The following is an 11192-nucleotide window of genomic DNA, read 5'->3' on the forward strand; positions in this document are numbered from 1 at the left end:
CCATTCACCAGAGACACTTAAAAGCTACAACTAAGGGACGCCTGGGTGGCTAAGTTGGTTAAGCAGCTGCCTTTGGCTCAGGTCATGATCCCAGCGTCCTGGGATGGAGTCCCACATGGGGCTCCTTGCTCGGCAGGGAGCCTGCTTCTCCCTCTGCCTCTGCCTGCCACTCTGTCTGCCTGTGCTCGCTCGTGCTCCCTCTCTCTCTCTGATAAATAAATAAAATCTTTAAAAAAAAAAAGCTACACCTAAGATATAATATAGACATGAACATTAAACCTACTCATTGTGGAAGAGCGAGTTGATTTCAAGCAAATAATTTAATATGACATCCTCTTTAATTAAAAAAAAATTTTTTTTAAGATTTTATTTTATTTATTTGACAGATCACAAGTAGGCAGAGAGGCAGGCAGAGAGAGAGGGGGAAGCAGGTTCCCTACTGAGCAGAGAGCCTGATGCGAGGCTCGATCCCAGGACCCTGAGATCATGACCTGAGGTGAAGGCAGAGGCTTAACCCATTAAGCCACCCAGGTGCCCCTTAATATGACATCCTTAACATGATAGCTAATTTCTGCTACTATAATGCTTTGGAAACTATGTATTAGCATTTTAATAAATATCCCTAATATATCATGTGCGTGTTTGTGCATTTGTGTGTATAATATCTGGATTTGGGATTGAATAACTTTTATTGAATTAAATATTATAAAATTTCTTACATGGAAATACAGTAATTCTTATATTCTGTCCACAAAGGTTAATTATATCTTACTTAATTATACCTAGAGTGATCTATTTTCCCAATTGCCTAGATGAAGTCCAGTTTATTCTTGTTGCCCCAGAATGATATTAAGAGCCTTCTTTCATTCTTAGAAATATTTTGGTTTGGATAATAAATTTTACAATCATAATATTTATAAACCACATCATCATTTTACATAGTCCTATACTGAAAAATTATAAACATTACATCTTTTGTAGTCAAATAATAAAGACAACTGATTTATTTTGATGTAAGATCCTCTACATATGGTTAGTAGTAAACGCTTTGTGCCTCAGTTTTCTTATTTGTAAAACGAAAATCATAATACCTACATCACTTTTTTGTTAGAGGGATCAAATTAGTTTATTACAAGCTTTTACCTGGAAGAAAGCTTATGAAAGAATTAAGCCCATTTCTTCTCTATCAATCCTGCTACCCATATACTATAATTAACAAAACTTTTAAATACTTATTTTTCATAAGAAATAATTATATACAAATTGTAATGTATTTAATGGGAAAAACTATATAGAGAAAAGAATGTGAAGATTGGAAAAAAACGAATATTAAAATTATCTATTCCTAATACTTTTGAAATGGACATGTTTTACTAACATGTTATAATAATTTACAATAGAGAAATTAAGTACTGGTTTTATCTAGAATTCTATTTTCTTGTTATACCAGAATTAACTAATGTAAATTCTTATCATCTTCTGGGCTTTTAGACTGATTATTTTCTTTTCTATCTCCCCTACTTATTTGTAATATTGTGCCAGTAAAATGATAAGGAAATTAATTCTTATTTTAAAAAGAAAGCATTATGGTAATATCTGAACAGTTTATTTTCTTATATGTGTGGCCAAGAGAAGTCATGTTTTCATGATCATTTTGGCTTCTCCTTAAATAATAATCCTCTTATTTGTACCCAGACTACAAAAATTCAAATGTGTATCTTATTTGACAGCTGAAGATATTTTACCAGCCATGTAAATAACTATCTTTCTTTTGTATTTTTTGTATGTAATAAGTGATAAATTATGCAGTTGTTACTAAATTAATATCATTTTATAATCACGCCAATCATTCTAAGCAATAATAGTTTGGTTTTTATGTATTATTGGCCAGATGATACTCCCTAGAGCATTCCAACTGTTTTCTAATGCAATATTTTCCAATGCAATGAGAACTATAATTTTGGGGTCAGTTTGGGGGATGTGTACAAACAAAAGGGATCTACTGGATAATTCTACTGCTATGATCAAGTATGGTCTACTTTTCTTTTAGCACCTGACAACTACAAAATAAAGTCTCTCTTTCTTCAGATTTTTTTAAAGGTCAAAAGATTTTTTAAAATATTTTCTAAGTTTTTAAATCAAAAAAGAAATTCTCTGTTTTAATCAAGACTCTGTAAAAAATGAAAGTGAGAAATAATTTGCATTTTTTAACAGGTTTTTTTTTTTTTTTAACCTAATTACTTGTGTTTCATTCTTCTAAAAAGCACTCAAACATGCTAACCCTAAACGGGAATCCTGAGAGTTTCATCCTGATAAGCCTACGGCAGCAGTATCAATATAGCTATAGGAACTGATAATTTATTCATTTCTGTTTCAAGTATTGCTAGTCCACGTTCAACTCTACACATTTTTTTTCCACGATAATGTCAGAATTAACTTATTATCACATCTCTGCGCTCAAACCTACATTCTGAGAAAGAGAAAATTTAGCTCTATCACATGAAACATCACTCCAAAACTGAAATACATAACAAATGCATATGTTAGATTCTCAGAACTTGCTATCAGTCTTTCTCTCATCTTTCCTCTTCTACTTCTCTTCCTACTTTCTTTTAGTATTATTATTCTGAGAATTAAATGCAACCTTAATTAAATGCCTTCAAGTACACATACCAACTGAAAATCAAATAAAACTGATGTGACTTAGTGTAACCACTACCATCCTCATCACATCAAAAAAACTTATTTAAGATTGTTAAAATTTCTAACCAGTTTCTTTGTTCTGAAAACTAGCCTCAGGCCTATAGTGTTGTGTGCTATTGATTGAAGCTTTGAACAATTAATTACCTATATGTTTGAGATGAAAAGGGATTAGATAATTGTATTGAAAAGTAATTTACTGTACTTTTATCTTAACTTCTCTGACTTAATGATTTAGACACATCTGGAACCTTTCTGAGTTTCCTTTTTATACAACATCTACATAGGTTACCTGACAGATTTGGAGATCCAGGAAAAGGAATGCAAAAGAGCAAGAATATCTTCTCTTTCCTTGGCAGGATTATGAAACAGATTATGTTCTCAAGATGATGGGAGTGATTTTTAGGATTTAATCAGAAGTAGGACAGCATAACCGTGATTACCCCAGCAGAGCAATTTGCAGAGATATTTAAAGTCTATGTATATAGAAATATGGGATGAAACAAAGCCACACTCAAAAAATTCTTTGAGAGGCCTATCATAAAAGCTCCTTACTTAAGCACTCGAATTTAAAATAGATTTTTATGGCAAATTGTGGAGTCAGGGATTTTGAAAGAATCTGTAGTTAGTATCATAATAGATTATAAACTCCTGAAAAATTTTGAAGTCAGAATGTAACTCACTGTCTCACTGAAGTAAGCATCAATTAATTCCAGTGTTTCATAAATCACTAAACAATTGTCTTGAACCCTAGCTAAAATCCCCAACTCCATTTATATATTAATAAATCTTCTGAGAAAGATCCAAGTTGATTTTAGTCCTCAAGTAAAATTCAACTTCACATAGATTAAAAGACCAGATTTTCACATTCCTAAAATAATTAAAATTACATTTCCTTACTAAGAGAGTCTTCCATAAAACTTAAAGTGTTGAATTAAATAGGGAAGAATGAATCACAGTGATTTTTTTCAGTTTTGCAATTTTTAGATGTCCCTTTTAAAGAAGCACAAAATAGAGACTGATAATTTATCCTAAAATACTGTAAGCAACTAAGTCATCTAAAGTATGTAATAAATAAATACTATTGGGATCACATTAGCTTACTGGATAAATGTGTTTCCAACTGGCCTGAAGAAGTTTAAAAGGGTCTTGATAGTGGGCCTTAATATATTATATTTTGTATTCAGTTCTATTGGGCTCAGATATTAGTTCATGCTGTAGCAGCTTGAATCTCAGGAAATGAAGTCACCCATCTCTTTTTCAATGTCTTCATTCTAACAAGCAGGTAGCAATATCCCCCTTTCCCGCCTATCCCAACTCATAATTTAGATGACTAATGGGAAGTCAAGTGGAGAAGAAATGATTGGATATGAGTAAAAAGAGAAAGGAGTAGTTCTCATCCAAACCTCATAAAAAGTCAATATTTTCAGTATCTTGATATGAATGAAAGCATAATTCTAAAGATTTAGACTCTCTAGATTTAGATCATTTTGAAATGTCTCAGTAAATCCTCCAAATGTAAGCTAATAATCCATTCAGAAAAATCTGAACAATCCTTCTGAAATAACTATAATGATATTAACACCTTTACAATGTTTTAGAACTTGCAAATTTCTTGATTGTATCTATAATCTTATAATCCTATAACAGACACACTATAGTTCAGGAAATAATAAAGTACACAGACAGATACAACCTTGATTCACCATAGTTTTCAGTTTCATTGTAAAATTTTCTATGGAGTTACCCTAATATATTTACATTAGACACTGTTAAAATAATGCATTGTTTGTTTATTTGCAAACTTTGGACTCTGATCTTCCTTGTTTGGCCTATCTACTTTGTATTATATTTAACTATTTCCAACTTGTTGAGAAACATTTTTAGCCAAACACATTATTGTATATAGTTTGAAGCCCACATTCATTGTACAGATTTGATTTGGTTATACTAACACCTGTGTAAAGATCCATTCTAATATTAGTTAAATAGCTCCTGGTTCAAAATAGAACTAAAAAAAAATCACAGTCTAAGCTAAAACACATGGGTGCAAACTTAATCTGGTTGAAAGCCAGAAAAAAAATTATGCCCCTTGATTCTGATTCAATCTGACATAGAGATAGTCCCAGCATTAAAAAAAAAAAAAAAAAAGTAAGTTACAGAAGGGTGAAATATTCTATATTGATCATTTATTATCCACAACCGTTCACCATTTATTGACACAACAATTGATTTCTTATAACTTCTCAAAAAGTTAAACTACAAAAGCAAGGGTACATCCAAATACACACACATGGGTATACACATACACGTGATTATAGAGTCTACATGGTTTAAAATTTGAAAGATTGCTTAGAGCAGAAAAATTTATGATAACTCAAATGTATGGTCTACAGTAGCAGAGAATGGACAATTGAGCTAAAATACAGCTAGAAGTCCTTCAGCAAAGCAGAGAATGCTTGAATAAAGTAAGTCTGCAGTCCTTGTAACATATGCTAGTACCAGGTATTTTTCTCCACTGTCTGAAAATATGACAAAGAAATCCATTATGATTTACAAAAAAATCTCCAAATACAAGGGTGTTGCCAAGCTGATAGTTAAGTGAACAGATACATATTTTCAAAATCCATATTTGTCTTTCTTGTCAGAAAATAGGAGGAAAAAATGATGACAATGTGAGAATGATTTCTAGTCTCTAAGATGTGGAATATAATCTGATGACGCATGCATTGCTAGCAGAAGCGAATGCAGGGTAACACTGGCAGGCATGCTGACTACAGACACTGACCATCTGCTCAACACAGTCCTCCAAAAGATCATCATGTCTTGTGATGGGTAGATATGATATTTTCAGTATTCTGACCAATCTAGTAAAGCAAGGTAGTTAATGATCAATAAAAATAATAAAAAGTGTAGATGCTTTAGTACTATCTAACATAATAATATGTATAGAGGATTTGTTCTGTTCCATAACATGCTTGTAGAAGATCAGTAGCATTAACAATGACCAGCATTCTTGATAGTGATAGCTGCATTTCTGATAGTTTTTTTTTCTTCTAAGTGTGTTACAGCCAATTACCTAATAGTAATAGCCAGTTATATAATACAATATATAATGATGTTTAATAAGTTGTAATTAACATATATGGTTATTGTATTATATATACTTCTATATATAATGCAACATATAGCAATAACCACTTATATAGTACCTGCAAGCGGATAATTGTGACTGCTCTCAGAAGTATCTAAAAGCATCTCAGTAGGAATTAAAAGGGTGACTATAGATCACTGCTTTAACGTTAGTAAAGGGATGTTTTGTCACCTTTTATGGGATTGCCAGATAGGTCACAAGATGCTGCAAAACACTGTGCATTTGTAAATCTAATTGCTAATTTTCAAAAAGGTGATTCCAGTAAAGCATTTTCTCCAAATTGAAGTTGGTTGAACAAAAGTGCAGTGATAAAAGAAAGAGTGCTGCCAAGGGAAACAGGTCTGTCTGGAGTGAAACATTTATGATGGAGTAGTGCCAGGCCTTGATTGACAATTAAACATGTATCGTATTATGGAAGTCATGTATGCTAGGCAATAGAATTTGGCCTTGGTACTATGGAACCAAAAGGGGACTTTGCAATATTTATATGCAAATGAGTGGTATAATTAAATACTTTGATATGACTAGTGAGAAGTTTCATTTAAATCATGGAGATATTGAAACCATTATATCCAAATGAAAAATAATAATGATTCTTTTTTTAATAAAAGGACCATATTAAGGAATTCAGCTTTTTCTAGAAAAAGCAAAGTGGGGCCTCTTTGCAATATTTAGAGCCAGGTTTGGTTCAGGTGTTATGTCAATCTAAGACAATGCCATCTTCTGTTTCAAAAATCACTGATTATGGACAACATTCTTCCAATTTGAATTACCATGTTTAGGTCCTTTGGCAGTTGAGCTATCTATGGAGAGAACAGACTGTGGATTTCAAAAATGTCTCTACTTGAATCTAAGCTCTATCATTTCTAACTTTATAGTCTTAAGTAAGTTATATAGCTTAACTCTGAGTCTCAGTCTTCTCATAATTTAATTCATGAAAATAATGCTTATACCATAACTTGATGTGAAGATTAAAAAATATAATGTGGATAAGATGCCTAGCAGTCTCTCACAGGTATCAGGCACTCAGTCGATAGTAGCTTTCTTATTACTGTGTTAAAACTACAACCTTTGGCCGTTTTTCTTGTCTTTGGTATATCTGTAGGCACTAGAGCACTGGACATTCTGAAGCAGACAGACTTGGTTGGTTGGTTGGTTGGTTAGTTGGTTTTCGTAGCTCTGCAACCTACTAGTGGTTAATCTGCAAATGAGGACAATGCTAATGCCTCTTTCACAGAATAGAGCTGAGCATTAAATGAAAAAATGTCTTTAAAGTACTTTGTATGGCTGTTACTAACATTTTTTAGCCAGTTCTGGTGTACCTGCTTACTTGGCATCCAACAGATCTATCTGTAAGTTTGGGGGTTATAGTCACATCATGCTTTTGGCCATCTCTTTGTACTTCGAATTTTCTTTTGTCTGATTTATGGTAAGCAGCACTGTGAGCCAATTTTTAAAAAATGCTTGATAAGTCCTATTACGGTTAACATTTACACTTTTGAATGGATAAATATTATGCACCAAATTTACTTGCACTCTCTTTGTAAGAAGTCATTCTTGAACCTCTACTTTTAATTCAGTGCTCCTCCTCAGGTTTCTCCCTGGGTCCTTATCTTCATTTGTTCATTTATTTAACAGGTATTTATAGAATAGCTCCTATCACTAAGGTTCTACATAAGAATAGGACATGCAATGCAAAACAAATTCAACATATTTGGGTTCTTCAGTGAGTGTGCAGTTTTATTTTGAAGTGAACGTGTTTGTGTGTATACTTACCAACTAAACTTTATGCTTTATAAACTTTTAAACTTTTTACACTTTATAAATAAATATATATATATATATAATCACTAGCCTGCAGCACAATGCCTAAGACTTTGTATACATAAATGGTTGGACTATTTAATATCATGTGAGAACAAGCCATGTTATTCGGAAATTCATTGTCTTGAAGATTTTATTTATTTATTTGAAAGAGAGAGTGTGTGGAGCAGAGGGAGAGGAGAGGCAGGCTCTCCACTGAGCAAGGAACCCAAAGTAGGGCTCCATCCCAGGACCCTGGGATCATGATCTGGGCCAGAGGCAGATGCTTAACTGACTTAGCCACCAGACACCCCTGGAAATTCAGGTTTTAGCACCATTTTAAAATTTAAGAAAATAAAACATCCAAAATCTTGCTTGACCTAGTATAGAAGTTGATTTTTATTCCTAATTTCCCATTTTGTTTCCTTTAATGCATTATTCCAAAATCAATCTTTTCCAAAGGTCTAGCATGACTCCAAATTCTACTACAGATACCATGAGTTGTATTTTGTAATTTGTGGTCTTAAGAGAGGAAAACAGACTTTTTAGTAAAGTGAATCCAAATGCAATAGATACACAATATCCAATAATATACAATGCACAGTTATATATTTTCACCAATTTTAGCTGAGGAAGAAACCTAAAAAAAGAATGAAGAAAAATTCAATTTATAGGATTTTCTCTCTTTTATACCTGCTCTGGAAATTTATTTAGTCCACACCCATGTGACATTAAAAAGAATCCCAAAGTTTTCATTTCCAAGTTCTCTTTTCTATACAAGGTTTCAGAGGGTAGAAACCACATCCTTTTTTATTTGTACGTCTGGTGTGGACATCTAAATTTTTTCTAGAGTTATTTTCTGTATACTATAAATGTTTTAATTAAGATAATATTTATTTGTGTTAATTTTAATATGACTATGATATACCATTTTTTTTCTCTAGTCAGCATTTATTAAAATGCCAGCTGAACAATTAATATTTATGGAAGAGGAAATATACATCCACCAGTTTGTCCAAATTTTATTCCTGAATAAAGTCAGAGCATCAGAGAATAACAATGGTAATCCATTTCAGTGAAATGCCATCATATTATTAGGATTAAAAGTTTGATCTGGCTTTATCTATAGATACTAAAAGTAATATTTCATTAATTGTAACAACTGTTTAAAAATACATCCACTTCTTCACTTGGTAATCCCGTTAGTAATGTGAGAAAGTTAGGCTTCAATTCTAAAAGAAAACCTTGCTTAGGCACTGGTATTCTATTTTTTCTAATGATAATTAAATAATTGACAGTGTATCCTTCCTTATATGGCTAAAAGGAAGATCAACTGTGGAAATTGTTAGCCCTCCTGTGTTCTGTTTTCAATGATCTAAATTTTTTTTTTCTATTTTTATTTTTTATTTTTTTTTTAATTTTTTATTTTTTATAAACATATATTTTTATCCCCAGGGGTACAGGTCTGTGAATCACCAGGTTTACACACTTCACAGCACTCACCAAAGCACATACCCTCCCCAATGTCCATAATCCCACCCCCTTCTCCCAAACCCCCTCCCCCCGGCAACCCTCAGTTTGTTTTGTGAGATTAAGAGTCACTTATGGTTTGTCTCCCTCCCAATCCCATCTTGTTTCATTTATTCTTCTTCTACCCACTTAAGCCTCCATGTTGCATGATCTAAATTTTATATTGAATTGTGTTTTATTATTTCATCATATGGGAGTATAAAAATGCATGGAGACACATATTTTCATTTGTGTATCTATTAATTTGGCAAAGTAATGATAAAAATAATAACCTTAAGCTTCCCTGCCTCCAGTATAATCATACCACTAATGAATACCACAGAGGTTGCCTGGATAATTCTTCCAATTAAGATATAAGGAAACCAAGGTATACAGCAGTTAAATGACTTGCTCAAGGACACAACTTTACCTAGCAACTGCATCTGATTCTTTTGTCTACAACATATTATCACTGTGGGAAAGATAAAATGATATCAAACATAAAAGCAAATGCAAATGAAAATATTTTATTAGTACAAAAAACTAAGCTTAAAGTTAAAAAAAAGTGATCTGGTTTAGTTTTCTTACCCTTTCTCCTTTTTCCATCTTGTGTGTCAGCATTCTGAAATAGGTATCTTTCTTTAGAGCATAATACCTATTATTTTTGTCTCTCTGCTTTATTTCTCATACTGCCTTAAAACTAGGTTTTCCTCCTTCCTCTTATCTTTACCTAGCTAGAAATTTTGTACTTTTAATAATATCTTAATATAATAGTATCTTAGAAATTTTTATGTATTTGTTTAAATGCATTGCAACTAATAGTTTAATTAATCCATGTCGCTAGAAATCCTGTAAATTCCTTCACCATAGAGGTTCTGTCTTATCTTGAGTTAATTCAGTTTCTTATAAATAAAGAGTTTTAGAGTCAGGTGACTTGTATTAAAGATTGACATCTACCAGGTATATATAGTTATCCCACAACCCAGGGAAGAATCTACATTCTTTTTCAGTTCTCTGAAATTTTAAGATCAAATTTTAAAACTCAGAGAACTGAAAAAGAAGAGATTTTACTTTTAGGACCAATCATCCAGATTCCAAATTCCCTTTAGCACCTGCTAACATTGATACATCACTTAGTATTCAAATCATAGGCTTCACAATGACCACAAGTGTTGCAGTTTTGACACTCCCAAGTCTGGCTGGGGTGGGGTGGGGTGGGGTGGGGTGGTTGGATTCCACTCTGCAAGGCTTTGCTAAGGATAACAGATGCTCTTGTATACAAACAAATCAGGAGAAATTCCAAGATACCAAAGGTTGGCTTTTTTTGTTTTTTGTTTTGTTTTGCTTTGCTTTAAAACAAAAAAACAAAAGAACAAACAAACAAAAAAAACACACACACACATTATACCAATTACTATGCTGAAAACACTCAGAATTTCTGTATTCTGACTTATAAGATTTAACTATGAAATTACAATTGCTTGCAGGTGGTGAAGGATGTTTGTTTTAAAGATAGATTAACTCATTTTCATGATCTTTCAGGATTTAAAATTACCTTATTTTACTTGTAAAGTCCTGAGAGTTGAGACAATTATTTGAACACTGTCTTTTAAAAGCATCGCTGGATGCAATTTTAAAATAAAAATTAGATTTTTACATGTTATGGTTTCTTCTCATTATGCAATTAAAAAGTAAAGAATCCTGATAGTTGAGATTTATGTTTTAAATATTGTTCAATATTTTAAGGAGGTGATCTTAGCCCAGAAATCAAATGAGGTATGTAGTTTACTCAGACTGATGCAGATGAAATTATTCCTCCCAAATTTATTAATGAATACAAAAGAGGAGCATTATAGGTACTTTCGGTGAGGTAAGATAAATAGTTCGTATATATAAAAACTAAATGCACAATATTTATTCTTCCAATCCAGGAGCATGGAACATTTTTCCATTTCTTTGTGTCTTCCTCAATTTCTTTCATGAGTACTTTATAGTTTTCTGAGTATAGATTCTGTGTCTCTTTGGT

At 32.3% G+C, this 11192-nt stretch overlaps 1 protein-coding gene across 1 annotated transcript in view; it reads left to right on the forward strand.

Moving 5' to 3' along the window:
- LRP1B (LDL receptor related protein 1B) overlaps positions 1-11192 on the forward strand; it is a 2002169-nt gene that overhangs the window by 767127 nt on the left and 1223850 nt on the right. The gene's annotated exons all lie outside the window — the stretch shown is intronic.

This window comes from Mustela nigripes, chromosome 3 (assembly GCF_022355385.1).
Source record: "Mustela nigripes isolate SB6536 chromosome 3, MUSNIG.SB6536, whole genome shotgun sequence".
Classification (NCBI taxonomy): Eukaryota; Metazoa; Chordata; class Mammalia; order Carnivora; family Mustelidae; genus Mustela; species Mustela nigripes.